The 18,369-nt window shown below is 37.8% G+C and overlaps 1 protein-coding gene and 1 pseudogene across 1 annotated transcript in view; one reads left to right on the top strand and one right to left on the bottom strand.

The window, feature by feature from the left end:
* CAB39L (calcium binding protein 39 like) overlaps positions 1 to 18,369 on the top strand; it is a 144,259-nt gene that overhangs the window by 36,540 nt on the left and 89,350 nt on the right. The gene's annotated exons all lie outside the window — the stretch shown is intronic.
* LOC105298910 lies at positions 4,764 to 5,056 on the bottom strand (annotated as a pseudogene).

Raw genomic sequence — 18,369 nt, 5'->3', positions numbered from 1 at the left:
TTTATTGAAATATAATTAGTTGCTTGTATTTACATTGTACAATTTAATTAGTTTTTTTCAACTATAGTTGGTATGCAGTAATATACCAGTTTTAGTTATATAGCATATTGATCAGAGATCCACATAACTCACAAAGTGATCACCCCACTAAATCTAGTACCCCTTTACCCTATGACATATTTATTCCAACATTATTAGCCATCTTCCCCATGCTACACTCTACATCTCCATGTCTATTCTGCAACTATCCATTTGTACCTCTTAATTCGTTTGTCCTTTTTTTTTCCACCCCAACCCTCCTCCCATCTAGTATCCCTCTAAATATTCTCTGTATCTATGAGTTTATTTTCACTTTTGTTGTTGTTGTTGTTGATTTTGTTCTTTAGATTCCATATGTGTGTGAAATCTTGAGATATTTGTCTTTCTCTCTCTGACCCATTTCATTCAGCGCAATACCCTCTAGATCCATCAAGGCAATATCTTTTTCCATCCCCTTCCTTTTAGTCTGTGTGTGTCTTTTAATCTGAAGTGAGTCTCTTGTAGGCATCATATGTAGGGATCTTGTTGGAGCACTTAATTCTTTTGCAACTGAGGTACTGTTGATAGGAATGTAGTTATTACCATTCTTTATTCTTGTTTTTGATACATGGTTTTAAATAAGTCCCTCTAATATTTCCTGTAATACTGACTTAGCGGTAATAAATTCTTTTAGCTTTTTTTTTTTTTTTTTTTCGGTCTGGGAAGCTCTTTATCTGTCCTTCAACTCTAAATGATGCTTTACCGGATAAAGTATTCTTGCTTGTAGATCCTGGGTTTTCATCACATCGAATATTTTGTGCCAAGCACCTCTGTCCTTCATAGTTTCGTTTGAGAAATCAGCTGCCAGTCTTATGGGTGTTCCCTTGTAGGTAACTAATTGCTTTACTCTTGCTGCTTTTAAGATTCTCTCTTTGTAGTTAACCTTTGGCATTTTAATTATGATGTGTCTTGGTGTGGGCCTCTTTGGGTTCCTGATTTTTGGGACTCTCTGAGTTTCCTGGGGTTGTATGTCTATTTCCTTTGCCAGGTGAGGGAAGTTTTCTATTATTATTTCTTCAAATAGCTCTTCAACGTCTTGTTTTCCTTTTGGCACCCCTATGACACAGATATTTTTACATTAAATAGTGTCACATAGGCTCCTTAAATTATTATTATGTCTTGGCTTCTTTTTTCTTGCCATTCTGATTGAATGTCCTTGACTTTCCCATCCTCTATAAAGGTAATTTGAACCTCTTCTTTATTCACTTCATTTTTTCCATTTAATATACTTCTCATCTTAGATAATGTGTTCCTCATTTCTGACTAGTTTCACTTTATAATTTCCATTTCCATTTTTATGTTTCTTATCTCTTTGTTGAAGTTCTCACTGAATTTATCTACACGTCTCCTAAGTTCACTGAGCATCGTTATAACCAGTGTTTTGAACTCTGCATCTGTTAGATTGCTTGACTCCATTGTTTCTGGATCTCTGTTCTGTTCTCTCATATGGTTTCTGCTTCTTTGTCTTCCCATTTTGGCTGCCTTTCTGTGTCTGTTTCAATGTACTAAGCAAAGCTTCTAAGTCTCCTGTTCTAATTAGTATGGCCTTGTGTAGTAGGTATCTAGTGGTACAGTCCCGAGAGTCGTTCAGCTGCAGGCCAAGTTTAGCCCAAGCCGGTATCCCTTTGGGGCCACCTGTTAAGATTCAGCAAGCAATCCCCAGTTGCTACGCTTATAGTTGCCTCAAAAGGCCATACCAGAAACTGAGGCCAGCTGCCTCCAGTGTGAGTCTAGGCACTGCTCAGCAAGGAGCTCTTGACTCACTGAAGATATACCTGGATGTGGCTTGAGTGGGGTTTCAAGTTGGGAGAGGTGGGGTTTCAGGGAATCCTCTGAGAGTAGTGACCTCTGTTATCTAGTTTAATGACATCTCCACTATGGCGGCGGTGAGTCCACACACTGGGAGAGAGGAGGGTTCAAAAGAGGAACAATGGATACTGCAGGCACTTCAGTACAGAGCGAGTCTTGCCTTGGTCCTCACTCTCACAGCTCAGTTTCCTCCTGTAAGTCTCTGCTCAGCCAAACCAGCATTGGTGTTCAGAGCGAGCGAGTCTGTCACTGTGAAAGTCCACTCATGGACACGTCCCCTTTAAGAGGCTTCTGCTGCTACCGCAGCCTCCATCTCGCTCAGCCACTGGCTGGAGACCGAGCAGCCCCGCATCCTCGCCCCGTTCTACCTTCTGCCATTGCAGGGTGATTTCTTAGATTTCTCCCTAGTTGTATGGCTTGTTCATCTAGATCCCAAGAGGCCTTTCCTTGCTGTTTGCTCCTTGTTTCTGTCACAATTTTGATTTGGTTGCCAGAGGGATGAACAGAGCCTCTATCATCTATGCCATTTTCCCCCCCTGAATAGTTTTGATTGTAGTTAATGTATTATTTTTCTCTGGCTATTTTCAAGATTTTTTTCTCTAATTTTCAGAAATGTGACTATCGTCTATCTTTGTGTGGATTTATTTGGTTTTATGCTAGTTGAGGTTGGCGCAGCTTTTGGAATACGTGGGTTTATGTTTTCTGCCAAATTTGGTAAATTTTCAGCTGCTATTTCTTCAGATACTTTTCCAGCTCCATTCTTTCTCCTTTCTTGCTGGGACTCAGATGGCATAAATGTTAGATTTTTTTGTTATAGTCCCACATGTCTTTGAGTCTGTATTCATTTTTTTTTCCCATTCTATTTTCTCTCTTCAGATTGAGCAATTTCTATTGTTCTGTCTTCAAGTTCACTGATTCTTTCCTCCATCCTCTACATTCTGCTATTTAGCCCATTCACTTTTCTTTTTACGATAGTTAATGTACTTTTTGGTTCTAAAATTTCCATTTGACTCTTATTTATGTATATTTTTTGGCTGACTATTTTTTTCATTTGTTTCAAATGTATCTGTGATTGTTCATTGAAGCATTTTTATGAGTGCTGTTTTAAATTCCTATTCAGATCATTTGAACATCTGTGTAATCTAGGTGTTTGGTATCTGTTGATTATTTTTAGTCATTCCATTTGGTGTCTTATCAATTCTTGATATGACTGAAAACCAGGCAGTATGTTATAATACACTAGATCTTATTTAAATCTGATTTTTAGCAGGCTTCCTCTGACACTGCTCTGTGAGTAATTAGGGGTACTACCTCATTACCACCAGGTGGAGTTGGAAAGTCCGGGGTCTCCACTTGTCCTTTGTTGACACACTGGGGCAGGGCAGGTCTCCGTTATTACAGGGCAGGGGAGGGAGTTCAGTCTCTGCTATGCCTCCACTCATACTTCCCTGGAAGATAGAGGAGTGCCTCATTACTGCTCCCCTGTGACCTCCACTGGCAACGTATGGAGGGGCTTCCTTGCTGAGTGGTGATAAAATCCTTCTACAAGTGGTTCTCTACAAGTTCTCTTCTGGTGCCATTTCCTCCACTGACTGATGGGTGGAGTGGAAGTCCAGGCTCCCCAAGTGATCTCCACAGACACAGATGTGGCGGGGGTATTAGTTAATGCTCAGGGAGGATGAATATCCCAACTTTCCCTCTTGTTCCTGGTTTAGGGGAAGAGGTAGGGTGCCCCATTATAGTAGGGAGGGATGGAAGTCTAGGCTTTCCAGTTGGTCTTCATTGGTGGGGGTGGGATAGGATCTTACTTTTTTTCTGTGGTGTTTATTTGGAGTATAGCAGATTTTTGTTATCTAAAAGTTCTTCTGTCTTATGGCCCCTTTCATGGTCCTTTGGCTAGAGTGCATTGCATGTGATAAGAACAAATGTTTTGTGAAACTTTTACTTTAATTGCATATTTGTTAGTTTGTTACTCAGGTTTTCATGTCAGGCATATTTTTATTGTGGGTCATGGTTAAGGTTTGAAAACACACCCTATAGACAGGCTCTTCTCACTTGGAATCTTAGGCCACTGATCTAATTGTTCTGAATCCAGTAACAACAAGTGGCATGTTCTGTCTTCATTAAAACCCCGGTTAGAAGCATCTACCCATCCATGAACAGTGAGAATTGGGGTGAAAGCCAGGCTTTCTGGAAGATAAGGTTCAGGGTAAATGCTCTTTGATTATGAGGAAAACTAGTACTAAAGAACACCTTAGAGTAAGCCTAAGATGAACTTTTCTAGAGAGAATTATTCTGTTTGTAGGGGCAGGAAAAAAGAAACTAACTAATTTTGTTTTTATTGAGTTCACCCTCTTATCACTTAAAAGTCAGCACTTCCTCTGCATCTTTCCTTTTGATTCAAGACAAAGAATATAGTAGCAGAACAGGAGATTTATAATTTTAAAAAAATTGATTAGCAATTTATTCACAAATGTTTGTTGAGTGCCTGCCATATGCTGAAGATAAAGCATAACACAAGGACCCTTCTTTCACAAGGCTTATATTCTATTGTCATTAAGATGTCAGCTCTGAAATAAATATTGGGGCAACAGCAAACCTTTCTTTCCTTTACACTCATAACTTTCTCAACACGGGGTCATATGGAAATAGAATTCTGCAGACTTTCCCAATATACATGAGGTACAATAATGTAGAGTGTTCACATTATAGATATATCAGAGCCCACATTTTAAAAAATGCCTGTTTACAGAGAAACATAGCTAATGCTTTAAAAAAAAAATTTTTTTTTTTCACTTACAAATGCTGTGGTAGAAAACTTGATTTTTTTCCCCTTCAAATGAGAACACTTGTTGAGCAACTAATTGTTGAAATCCTTAAGGTAAACTCAATGCTGCTACAGCTGCTCTCTTGGATTTAGGTGTCGTTTTTCAGAAAATTCATACTTGAGTCTGAGGTATACAAATTTTAGGTGCCTCAATCAATTGCTCCCAGTGGTATTTTATCTTTTAGCCTTTGCACTCCAGTTGTACTTTCTCCTATGATTGGCAAGGTAGCCACATTTGTCACAGGTCAACTTCTGAAGGTGGCTGGTCTTAGAGCCACAGCAGTGGCACAATGTGGGTGTCTTATTGCAACAGTTTTCAAATGATGATGTTCCCTTCTTCATCTCACTTCTGATTATTACAGAAAAGAATGAAAAAGAAAAAATTAATCCATAATCTTAACACTAAAATAAAATTACTGTTAAAATTTTGTTGCCTTTTCTTCTAATTTTATCTACATAAATTTATATATGTGTATGTACACACATACACAAATGGTTGTGTGTATATATATTTATAATTTATAAGTGAATTTGAAAAACATATATTAGTTTGATTTCTTGGTTTTTATTTAACATATTAATTTTCTTATATGAGTATATGGCATTTAAAAATATTATTTTGAATTGGATTTCTCCATTAAAGTCTTACTTGTGCTACCTGTAGGAACCAACTAAAGATTACATTATAACTTTGGGGGAGAATTTTTAATAAAATATATTTGTGGTTTAAATACAAATGCCAAAGTGTGTGAGATACAATACATGTGTATGGCATTTAATAAAACTTTAAGTTTTGTAAAAAAAAAAAAAAAAAAAGAATATTATTTTGAAGGCTCTATTATATCCTATTATAAGATGGTAACATAGCATAATTTATACAACCATTCTTTTGTGTAGATATTCGAGGCTTTCATACTATAAATAATATTACAACGATGTTGACATAAGAAATGTCCAAACCTGTTGAGAATTTTTATGAGTGTATTTGAGCCAAACTTAGCATAATTGACAGGAAGCAAAATCTCAAAGGATTGAGAAAATGCTTTAGAAAAATGGCAGTTTTTCATCTTATTTTACGCATTAGAATCAAAGGAGGACATATAAAGAGGGTTACATGAAATTTAATAGTGGTAGATTAAGGAGGCAGGAGAAAGTAAAGCAGGGAAATCTTTGGGATTGGATAAAAGTAAAATGAAACACATACTTTTACATTGGTGAGTACAGGATAGTTAATAATTAACATTTACAGCACATATGGCTGGTATTCAGAGAACAAGATAACAAGGAGTTCTGTGGTCTTGTGCTCTGGTGCAGTGGGTGTGCCCTGAGGGGTCCATAAAAAAAGGATCTCTCTGACATTCCAATGGTATATTAAATTAGATGCAGAAAGACAACAGACCTGCTTACTTAAAGATCGACCTTTGTTAAGGAAGCTACAGGCCTAGTATTGACTACCCATCATGACTTGCTTTTAGGAATTTTTATTTTCGGATTATCCTGTGTGGTTAATTTCCATCTCTTGAGTTTGTAGGACCCACCAGGCAGACCTACCCTGAGCTCGTCATGTTTAGTGTATGGCCCCTCTTTCATCCACAATAACGTCATTGAATATCTGGCCATATTTCTGATTATTTTCTCAGGAGAGCTTTCTGTTAGTAGAAATTGTATGTTAAAGAGCATGACTATTCTGATAAATTGTTTTCTAGAAAGTTTCCTAGAGGTTTTATTCTACTCAACAGTATTAGATTCCATCTCAATACATTCGTGCCAGTGGTGGTTTATGTTTTATAAAATATTTCTTCTTCTATTTCTTAGGAAGATTAACTGTTTCTTATCACATTTATGCCTCTTTTGTTAAGGCAAAACTTTTCACCAACATTTTTGATTCTATATTGAAATGGAGAAATTGTCCATCTTTTAGTTGGCGCAAGAATGGTTTTTGTTGAAAATGCTGAATTCGTTTGGAAGAATCACCTTGATAATTCATTTGTGATGAATGTTGAACAAGAGGAGCTTGTTCAAATATGAGAAGATGATTGATAAATTCCTTTTTAAGGAGATGTGTTGTGTCCATTGGAAGGGACTCTTGTTTTGTTGAGATTCAAGATGAGTTAGGTACACAAATTTGGAAGTAGAAACTGATACAGAAATGACAAGAAGAAAAATTTGTAAAGCACAGGGAGTATCCATCAGAAAGGGAATAGATACTCTGGAGAGACATTAGATGGGGCTTTACAAGTGAAAGTCTCATGTATTGCATGCTATGTGTTGCATAATGTGACTCTTACTATGGCCCTACAATTAAAAAGTTACAGAAGTCGGGAAATACTTGGTGTGCCTGGATTTCTTTTAGAGGCCATTTCAGAGGCTGAGAGCTGAGCGTTGATTGATGTGGACCCAAAACATCCAAGTGTAGAAGGAAGAACTAACATCTGAGTTACTGCTACCATCAAGGGGATATTTCCAAGTGTCTCACTGTTATCTTCATTCTTTCTTTTTACCACTGACTTCTTTTCTCATTAGGATATTTCAATTTTACCTCTCCACAGATTTGTTCCTTTGACAACAAAAGTATATATACCTTAGAAACCAACAACCCTTCCTGTTCACTCCATCTGAAAAACTTTTCCTTGTAAGTTTCCCTCTTAACCATGAGTTTTTCTCCCTTTTCCCTAGCCCTCTATCCCCCTTTTCCTCCTAGTTCCCTTTTCTTCTTTCATTCTAGTCTCCAAGTTTTTGGTAAAACATTTTTCCTTGTTGGAAATATATTACCACCCTTTCTATCTCACTATCCAGATCCTAGTACTTTTTCAAAGTGCATCTAAATTCCCATTCCTTTGATTAATTCTTTACCTTTTCTCTCCACCAGGTGATATCTATATTTTACTTTATGATACTTGGCCCCTTATTTCTTCTTCTTTTTATATTTTCTTCAATCTTTATATTCTGGTGTAATTGTCTCATATAGATAACTAAGTTTTTTTCCCCAAAAGTTGTAAACTCCTTGAAGCAAGTTCTTTGTCATAGACTTCCTTTGAATTTCTTAGGGAACCTAGAAGTGCTACAGTAGTTTGTGAAAACACCAATAAAGAGTTATTAAGGAGACTGGGCAAAATGGCATAGATGATAGAGGTTTTGTACACTTCCTCTTGTAACCACATCGAAGTTGTGATGTTAACACAGAGCAAACAGCAAGCAGAGTCCCCTTGGGTCTAAATGAACAGAAGCCCTACAACTAGAGAGAGAAATAAGAAATCACCCTGTAATGGTAGGAGGTAGGAGGGGACGAAGAGGTGAGGCTGCCACGTCCCAAATGGCTGAGTAGAACAGAGGCTAGGGCAGATGTAGCTGGCAGCTGCGGACATTTCTCTTAAAGGGGCCATGTTCGCTACCGGACTTTTGCGCTGACAGGGCTCACTCACTCTGAGCACCAGTGCCGGGTCAGCTGCTCAGGGGGCACCAGGGACTTACAGGTGGATACTGAGTTGTTGGAGCAAGGGCCAGAGGTGAACTTTTCACCTGAGCAGAGTGCTGCCAGTATCCATTGTTCCTCTGTTGAGCCCTCTCTTCTTCCAGTGTGCAGACACCGCCATAGCTGAGATGTCATCACATTGGATAACAGAGGTCACTCCAACCAGAGGATTCTCTTAAACTCTGCCTCTCCCAACTTGAGGTTCTACCCAAGCCACATCCATTTGTGTTCTCAGCATGTCTTGTGCCCCTTGCTAAGCAGCTCCAAGCCCCACACTGGTGGCAACTGGCCTCAGTTTCTTGTGTGGCCTCTTGAGGCAAGTATAAGAACAGCATCTGTGGATTGCTTGCTAAATCTTAACAGGTGGCCCTGGAGGGACACAGGATGGGACTAAACGTGGCCCAGCTGGACCCCTCTCAGAACTGTGCCACTGGACACCTACTTCACAAAGCCACGCTAGTAAGACCAGTAGACTTAGATGCTTTGCTTAGTACATAGAAACAGACACAGAAGGGCAGACAAAATGGGGAGACAAAAGAGCAGGTCCCATGGAGAGAACAGAACAGAGATCCAGAAACAATAGAGTCAAGCAATCTAACAGATGCAGAGTTCAAAACACTAGTTATAAAGATGCTCATTGAACTTAGGGGAAGTGTAGAGAAATTCAATGAGAACTTCAACAAAGAGATAAGAAACATAAAAATGGAAATGGAAAATGTAAAAGGGAACTGGTCAGAAATGAATACATTATCTGAGATGAAGAGTATATTAGAGGGAATCAAAAGAGTGGATGAAGCAGAGCATTGAATCACTGATGTAGAAGATGGAGAAACTGAGGACACCCAATCAGAAAGGCAAGAAAAAAGAATCCAATAATGTGATAATAATTATGGAGCCTATAGGACAAAATTAAATATAACAACATCCATATCATAGAGATATGTGAAGGAGAAGAGGGAAAACAAGAATTTGAAAACCTATTTGAAGAAATAATGATGAAAACTTCTCTAACCTGGTGAAGGAAATAGACATACTAACCCCAGGAAGCTCAGAGAGTCTCAAGAAAAAGGAACCCAAAGAGGCCCACACTAAAACACATCATAATTAAAATGCCAAAGATTAAATACAAAGAGAATCTTAAAAGCAGCAAGAGAAAAAGGAATTAATTACCTACAAGGGAGCACCCATTAGACTGGCAGCTGATTTCTCAAAAGAAATTTTGTAAGTCAGAAGGTCTTGGCACAAAATATTCAAAGTGATGAAAACTCAAGACCTACAAGATTATCCAGCAAAGCTATCATTTAGAGTTGAAGGATAGATAAAGAGCTTCCCCTGGGGGAGAGGAGAGGAGGAAGGTAGATGGGGAAAAAAAGAAAAGAAAAGAAAGAGCTTCCCAGACCAAAAAAAAGCTAAAGGAGTTTATCAGCACCACTCCAGTATTACAGGAAATGTTGGAGGGACTTATTTAAGAAGAAAAAACATGTATCAAAAACAAGAATAAAGAATGGTAATAACTACATTCCTATCAATGAGTACCTCTTGTGGAAAAGAAATTAAGTGCTCCAACCAAAAGATAGGTGGTTGAATGGATAAGAAAACAAGACCCCTGCATAGGCTGCCTACAAGAGACTCACTCCAGATTAAAAGACACACACACGGAGACTAAAAGTATTAGTTTGTAGGACGGAAAAAGGTATTGCTTTGTTGGACCTAGAGGGTATGGTGCTGAATGAGTAAGTCAGGTAGAGAAAGACAAATACCACATGATTTCACGTATATGTGGAATCTAAAGAACAAAATAAATGACAACAAAAATGGAGACAAACTCATAGATACAGAGAGTATTTTGAGGGCTACTAGACAGGAGGGGAATTGGGGGAACGGGGATTAAGTACAAATGGATAGTTGCAAAACAGTCATGGAGATAGACAGTGTAGCATAAGGAAAATAGTCAACAATGTTGTAAGGGGGAAGAAGAGTACTAGATTTAGTTGGGTGATCATTTTGTAGGTTATGTAGATCTCTATGCTGTACAATTGAAATTAATATATTGTATGCCAAGTATAATTGAAAAAACTCATTGAATTGTACAGTGAGCAACTAATTGTTTATTATATTTCAATAAAGCTGTAATAAAAGAGCTGTTAAAATGTAATTGAACAATACTGGAGAATCAGGTTACAGTGTGTAGTTAAATTGAAAATCGGTTGTGTGTAAGTCTTCAGAAATATTGATAACTGTTAAGAACACAACATACCTTTTTTTTCCCCCTCTTTCCCAGCTTCCATCCTGACCCTCTATGTCAGGCACCAGGTCCTCTGGGGTCACTTTGCTGTGGCCCCTCACTGCCATTTCTGGTACAGTGCTGTCCTCAGTCTCCTCTCTCTCCTAGGCAGCCTTCTGACACCTTCCCAGTCCTGACTCTTGCCCCCTCCTGTCCTCCACCCACAGCCACGAGGGGTTTTCTAAGATGCAAACATGACCTCACCCTATTTAAAACTCTTTGATGTATACTCTTTGCTCTGAAGATAATTCAAACTATTCAACAAGATATACAAAGACATATGGACTTGCTCCCTAGTTCTAGATTTTTTTTCTTTTTCAGTTTTTTTTTTTTACTTATTTTAATTAGTTTCAAGTATACAGTACATTGGTTAGACACCTATATAGTTCATAAAACGCCGCCCCCCCCCAATTGTTCCCTCCCTTTCCTGGCCCTCTACCTAGCCAGCATATTAATGCTAACTACATTCCCTATGCCATTCTCCCCAATCCCTGAGACCATCTATTAACTACTAATCTGTACTTCTTTAACCCTTCACCCCATTCTCCCAGACCCCCAAACTCTCTCCCCTCTGCCCATCACCAAATTGTCCACTATATTTGTGAGACTACAACATACATTTAAATAAAATAATTCCATCCTATTGAGAACTGCCTGACATTCTCTAATTTTCAAGTTTTTATAACTTTCACTTTTCTGCAAATTACTGAAATCAGAACTACACAATATTTTGTTAGAAAATCATATTTTAGGGTTATAAATCTTTAAAAGATTGAAAACAATGACAGTTCTTTGAAACAATGACAACTTTTGCATGTTTATCAACTATGAAAAGCCAAAATCTTTATTTAAAATGAAAAAAAATACTATTAGATGATCATTTTACAGTTTCCTTCAAAAGAGAACTAGAATTGTGATTTTTTTTTAACCCTAATTTATGCTTATGTTATCAGTGAGTAAGATAAAAATAGATTATAAAATAGGGGGAAAATCTGGGCGAGGAAACATGGTGGAGTGAAAGATGTCCTCATTTCTCTCCCCCTGAAACAACAATAAGCTGAATGTCTAAAACTCAACAAAAAACACCCAAACTGCACACTAACACGTCTCAGCATGGGATCTGCGCATAAGAACTACCATAGGTCGAAAACCCACGCATCCAGCCGGTGGACTGGGAGAAATACAGAAGTTGCCTCTCACAGCCACCAGAGCTCCCTGTAGGAGGAGGAGAAGGAGCAGCAAGTTTCCTGATCAGCCTGCCTGGAAGTGCTGGAATTTCTAGCAGCAGGCATCAGGGCCCAGTCATCAGGGCAGAAAGCAGAGAAGCAGGATAGAATAATAGAAACAACAGTTGATTTTTATTGGCCCTGGTTCCAAAACCAAGGCTAAGCTGAAGCCCCCAACACCCAACCCAGAGAGGCCCTCCCCACACACCCTCCGAGACAGATCACAGCTGAGTCCCAGGGAAATCTGAGCAAAAGCTGCCAAGACTAAAGCTACCTCTCCCAGTCTCTGGAGCTCCCAGCAGGAGGAGGGGGAGGGGAGAAGGTGTGGCAACTTCCCTGATCAGCCTGCCTAGAAGTGCCAGAACTTCTAGCAGCCGGCAGCAGGGCCCAGTCATCCGGGCAGAAAGCAGAGAATCGGGGCGGGACCACAGGAAGAAAACAGATGATTTTCACCAGCCCTGGTTCTAAAATTGAGGCTGAGCTGCAGCCCCTAACCCCCAACACAGAGTGCTCCTCCCCACATACGCTCCGAGACGGAACACCGTGGAGCCCCAGAGGAATCTGAGCAAACGCTACTGAAACTGTGGCTAACGCTGACAGAGACTGAAACTGAGAGTAGCAAGTGTGATGAAATATCTACAAGAATATAAAAAGGACATTTAGGCTTTATATGAAGCAGGGATCCAAGAGGCTTAGATGCCACCTACTGGAAACCGAAAGAAAAGTGCCTTCTTTGCAGCAGGCTAAAGACAGATCTTTATATACTAAATCGCCTTTCTGGAAAAACAACAGAATACATTTCCATTAATGTCCAGGTGCAGAAATAGTCCATTAAACACCATGAACAATGAAGGTGACAAGGTATCTCAGAAAGAAAGAGAAAAATCTCCAGAAAATAAGCTTATAGAAATAGAAATATGCAACTTAAATGACAGGGAATTCAAGATGATATTTCTGAAAAAACTCAGATCCAAAACAACTCAAATCAACAATTTCAGGAATTAAAAAAACAACTAGATGAGCAGAGCAAGGAGATTGAAACCCTCAAAAGGAACCAAATAGAACTTCTGGAGATGAAGAACACACTTCAAGAGTTGAAAAATGAAATAGGAAGCTTGAGAAATAAAGTCAACCAAATGGAGGAAAGGATCAGTGATATCGAAGACAGAAATAAATCAGAAGGAAGACGAGAGAAACCAAAGAATGAAAAATAATGAAAGAGAAATACAAGAACTAGCTGATACCATCAAGAGAGGAAACATAAGAATAATGGGCATTACCGAAGGTGAGGAAAAGGAGCAGGGACTAGAAAGCATTTTCAGGCAAATAGTTGAGAATTTCCCAAATTTAAGGAATGAACTGGAGCTTGGAATTCAAGAGGTCAACAGAACACCCAATTATCTCAACCCGAAAAAGCCTTCACCAAGACACATTGTATTAAAGTTGTCAAAAATTAACAATGAAGACAGAATTCTCAGGGCAGCCAGGGAAAAGAAGATAGAAATCTGTAAAGGAAAACCCATTAGATTATCATTGGACTTCTCAGCGCAAACCTTACAAGCCAGAAAGGACTGGAATGAAATATTTAAACTATTAAGTGAAAGAAACTACCAGCCTAGAATAATGTATCCAGCTAAACTCTCCTTTAGATATGAAGGAAAAATTAAGACCTTTCCAGACATACAAAAATTGAGGGAATTCTCCACTACGAGGCCTGCACTACAGGAAATACTAAAAGGGTTCAGCTCACCTAAAACAAAATGACAAAAAAAACAAAACAAAAACATAATTAGGAGTAAAATGACTATCAAGCAAATAGAAGCAGAGGAGTGCAACCCTTACTAAGAACAGAGCATTATAAGCTTAAAAAATAAGAGAATTGCTGTAGCATGATAGTAATGAACATTCAGCATACATAGGGACAAATTGAGATAACAATGACTGGAAAGAGGAGGATTCAAAGATCCAGGTTCGCAAAGGGGAAAGGAGATAAGGCACACACAGAAGAAAATGGACAACTGTATATATATAACTATCCGTTTCATATTTGTAATGGTAACCACACACCAAAGATTCAGAATTGAAGTATATAACATAAAACAAGAAAGACCAGAGTCAAAACCCACAAAAGCCAACCAAAATGAAGAAAACAGAAACACAAGGACAAGGAAGCAATGGAAACACCAAGCTACCAGAAAGCAAAAGATAAAATGGCTATAAGAAGACTTCATATTTCAGTAATCACCCTAAATGTAAATGGACTGAACTCACCAATAAAAAGGCACAGAACTGCAGAATAGATCAAAAGACAAAGGCCAACCATGTACTGCCTCCAGGAGACACATATCAGCTCCAAAGACAAATATAAATTCAAAGTGAAAGGATAGAAAATGCTATTTCAAGCAAATGGCATTCAGAGAAAAGCGGGAGTAATGGTACTAATATCAGATGAAATAGACTTTAAAATAAAAAAGGTAAAGAAAGATACTGAGGTACACTTCATAATGATAAAGGGAATCATGCACTAAGAAGACATAACACTTATTAATATCTATGCTCCCAATCAGGGAGCCCCAATATATGTAAGGCAATTAGTAACAGAACTAAAGGGAGAAACAAACCAAAACACTATCTTAGTAGGAGACCTAAATACCTCACTGTCAGATATGGACAGATCATCTAAACAGAAAATCAGTAAGGAAATAACATCCTTAAATGACACATTAGACTAACTGGACATAATTGACATTTACAGAGCCTTCCATCCCAAAACAGCTGCTTATACATTCTTCTCTAGTGCACATGGGACATTCTCAAGAATCGACCACATACTGGGACACAGAAATAGCCTCAACAAATGTAAGAGGGTTGAAATCATACCAACCATATTCTCTGATCATAATGCTTTGAAACTAGAGATCAACTGCAAAAAGAAATCAGGAAGAACAACAAATACATGGAGATTAAACAACATGCTACTGAGGAATAACTGAGTTAGGGAAGAAATAAAAACAGAGATCAAGAGTTACATAGAAACAAATGATAATGATAGTACAACATATCAAAACTTTTGGGACATGGCTAAAGTGGTAATAAGAAGAAAGTTCGTATCATTACAGGCCTATCTCCAAAAATGAGAATGAGCCCAAATAAACAACCTTACGCTTCATCTTAAAAAAACTAGAAAAGGAAGAACAAATGAGGCCTAAAGTCAGCAGAAGGAAAGAAATCGTCAAAATTGGAGCAGAAATAAATGAAACTGAAAACAACAACAACAACAAAAAACAATAGAAAAAATAAATACCACAAAGAGCTGGTTCTTTGAGAAGGTTAATAAAATTGACAAACCCCTGGCTAGACTCGCTAAAGGAAAAAGAGAAAGGACACAAATAAACAAAATCAGGGATGAAAAAGGGGAAATTATGACTGACATTGCAGAAATACAAAGGATCATGCAAGAATACTATGAAAAAGTATGTAATAACAAATTTAATAACCTAGAAGAAATAGACCAGTATTTAGAAAAATGCAACCTTCCTAGACTGAATCAAGAAGATCTACAAAATCTAAATAGACCAATCAGCAGTATGGAAGTCGAAACAATCATCCAAAACCTACCCAAAAGTGAAAGTCCAGGACCAAACGGCTTCACTAGTGAATCTACCAAACATTCAAAGAAGATCAAACTCTTCCAAAAAATTGAAGAGGAGGCAATACTTCTCAACTCATGAGGCCAATATTACTCTGATACCAAAGCCTGGTAAAGATAACACAAAAAGAGAAAACTACAGACCAATATCTCTCATGAACACAAATGCAAAAATCCTAAATAAGATACTAGTGAACCAAATACAGCAACATATTAAAAAGACTATACACCACGATCAAGTAGACATCATCCCAGGGGCACAGGGATTGTTCAACATACGCAACTTGATTAATGTGATACACCACATAACTTAAGAAATAAGAATTATATGATCATATCAATAGATGCAGAAAAAGCCTTCGACAAGATACAGCATCCATTTATGATCACTTAACAAAATTGGTATAGAAGGAAAGTACCTTAACATAATAAAGGCCATATATGACACTCTCAGCCAACATTCTACTTAAGGATGAAAAACTAAAAACCTTTCCTCTAATATCAGGAACAAGACAAGGCTGTCCACTATCACCACTGTTATTCAGTACAACATTGGAGGTCCTACCGAGTGCAATCAGACAAGAGAAAGAGATATAAAAGGCATCCAAATAGGAAACGAAGAAGTGAAACCATCACTATTTGTGGATGACATGATTCTCTATATAGAAGATCCTAAAGACTCCACAAGAACACTACTTGAAACAATAAGCAAATACAGTAAAGTCTCTGGATACAAAAATTAACATTCAAAAATCCATAGTGTTCCTATACTCTTAATAATGAAGTGTCAGAAAAAGAAGTGGAAATAATAATTTTTTTTGCAGCTGCAACAAAAAGAACAAAATACCTAGGCATAAATTTAATGTAACATGTGAAGGACCTATATAATGAAAACTATAAAACCCTATTAAAAGAAATCTCAGAAGATATAAAGAAATGGAAAGATATTCCGTGTTCTTGGATTGGAAGAATCAACATAGTTAAAATGACCCTATTACCTAAAGCGTTATACAGATTTAATGCAATCCCCATCAAAATCCCATCAGCATTTTTTAAAGAAATAGAACAACAATCATCAGATTTGCATGGAAGCACAAAAGACCCCGAATTGCCAAAGAAAAAAGAACAACGCTGGAGGGCATCACTCTGCCCAACTTCAAATTATACTACAAAGCGACAGTAATCAAAACAGCATGGTATTGGCAGGAAAACAGACACACACGGACCAGTGGAACAGAATCGAAAGTCCAGAAGTAAACTCATATTTATATGGGCAAATAATTTTCAACAGAAAAGCCAAAAGCATACAGTGGAGAAAGGAAAGCCTCTTCAATAAATGGTGCTGGGAAACTTGGAAGGCCATCTGCAAAAGAATGAAACTAGACTGTTGTCTATCACCACGCACCAAAATTAACTCAAAATGAATTAAGGATGTGAATATAAGACCAGAATCAATAAAAGGCATAGAAGAAAACATAGGAACTAAACTCAAGGACCTTGGATTTAAAGAAGATTTTATGAATTTGACCTCAAAGGCAAGGGAAGTAAATGCAAAACTTCATGAATGGAACTACATCAAACTATAACGCTCTGCTCAGAAAAAGAAATCGTCAACAAGATAAAGAAAGAACCATCCAAATGGGAAAATATATTTGCCTCTGATAAAGGCCTAATAATCCAAATGGGAAAATATATTTGCCTCCGATAAGGGCCTAATAATCAAAGCATGCAAAAAACTCATACGACTCAATAAGAACAATAAAACAAACAATCCAATCAAAAAAATGTGCAGAGGACCTGAACAGACACTTCTCCCTAGAGGACATGCAAATGGCCAACAAATATATGAAAAGATACTCGATATCGCTAGCTATTAGGGAAATGCAAATCAAAACCACAATGAGATACCATCTCACACTTGTTAGAATAGCTGTAATCAACAGAACAAGTAATAAACAAATGTTGGAGAGAATGCGGAGAAAAAGGAACCCTCATACATTGCTGATGGGACTGCAAATTGGTGCAGCCACTATGGAAAACAGTTTGGAGATTCCTGAAAAACTAAGAATTGATCTACCATATGATACAGCAATCCCTCTACTGTGTATTTACCCCAAAGACTTGAAAACCCATAACCAATGTTCTTAGCAGCACGATTCACAGGGGCCAGGACATGGAAACAACCGAAGTGTCCTACATAGGTGATTGGCTAAAGAAGCTGTGGTACATATATACAATGGAATATTACTCAGCCATAAGAAGAGGTGAAATACTGCCATTTGCGACAACATGGATGGACCTCGAAATAATCATGCTAAGCGAAATAAGCCAGACTAAAAAAGTTGAAAATCACATGATATCACTTATATGTGAGATATAAACCTAAAAGCAAGAAATGAACAGGACAATGGACTAGTGGTTACAAGAAGGTAGGTGTTGGGGGAGGAGGGAAGAGGTATACAGGGTAAAATGGGTCAAATATTGGGGGGTAGGGGTAGGGCGAAGTGGGTAAAGGGGATCAAATATATGGTAGCTGAAGGAAACTGGACACTGGGTGATAATCACACAATAGAATATATAAATGTCAAATTATAATGTACACCCTAAAATTATATAATTGTATTAACCAGTGTTACCCCAATAAACTTAAAAAAATATAGGGGGGGGAAAAGGAAAAGTAGCAGCAACCTGAATCTACATATAGAGAAGTGGTCAAATAAATTGTGGTAAACCGATACTAGGTAATACTCATGTAGCTCTTTAAAAAGAACAAAGTTAGTTTACCAAATCTGCATGTAAAGACCTAGGATCTACTATTTAGAAACAAAATAACTTATAATGCAGTGCGTATGGTATGATTTCTTTTTTAAAAATTGTGTGTATGTTCAAACACATATGTCTGTGTATTCCTGGAAAAAACTGTCAGGAAGAACAGAACTAAACTGTTAACAGTGGTTAACTTTGAGGAGTGTAATTAGAGAAGAGGAAGACAGCAGATTGTCAAGCAATAGAAAAGCAAGTAAA

This window comes from Pteropus vampyrus, unplaced genomic scaffold (assembly GCF_000151845.1).
Source record: "Pteropus vampyrus isolate Shadow unplaced genomic scaffold, Pvam_2.0 Scaffold167, whole genome shotgun sequence".
NCBI lineage: Eukaryota > Metazoa > Chordata > Mammalia > Chiroptera > Pteropodidae > Pteropus > Pteropus vampyrus.
Note: the sequence above shows the minus strand (reverse complement) of the source record. Positions and strands in the feature narration are given on the sequence as shown.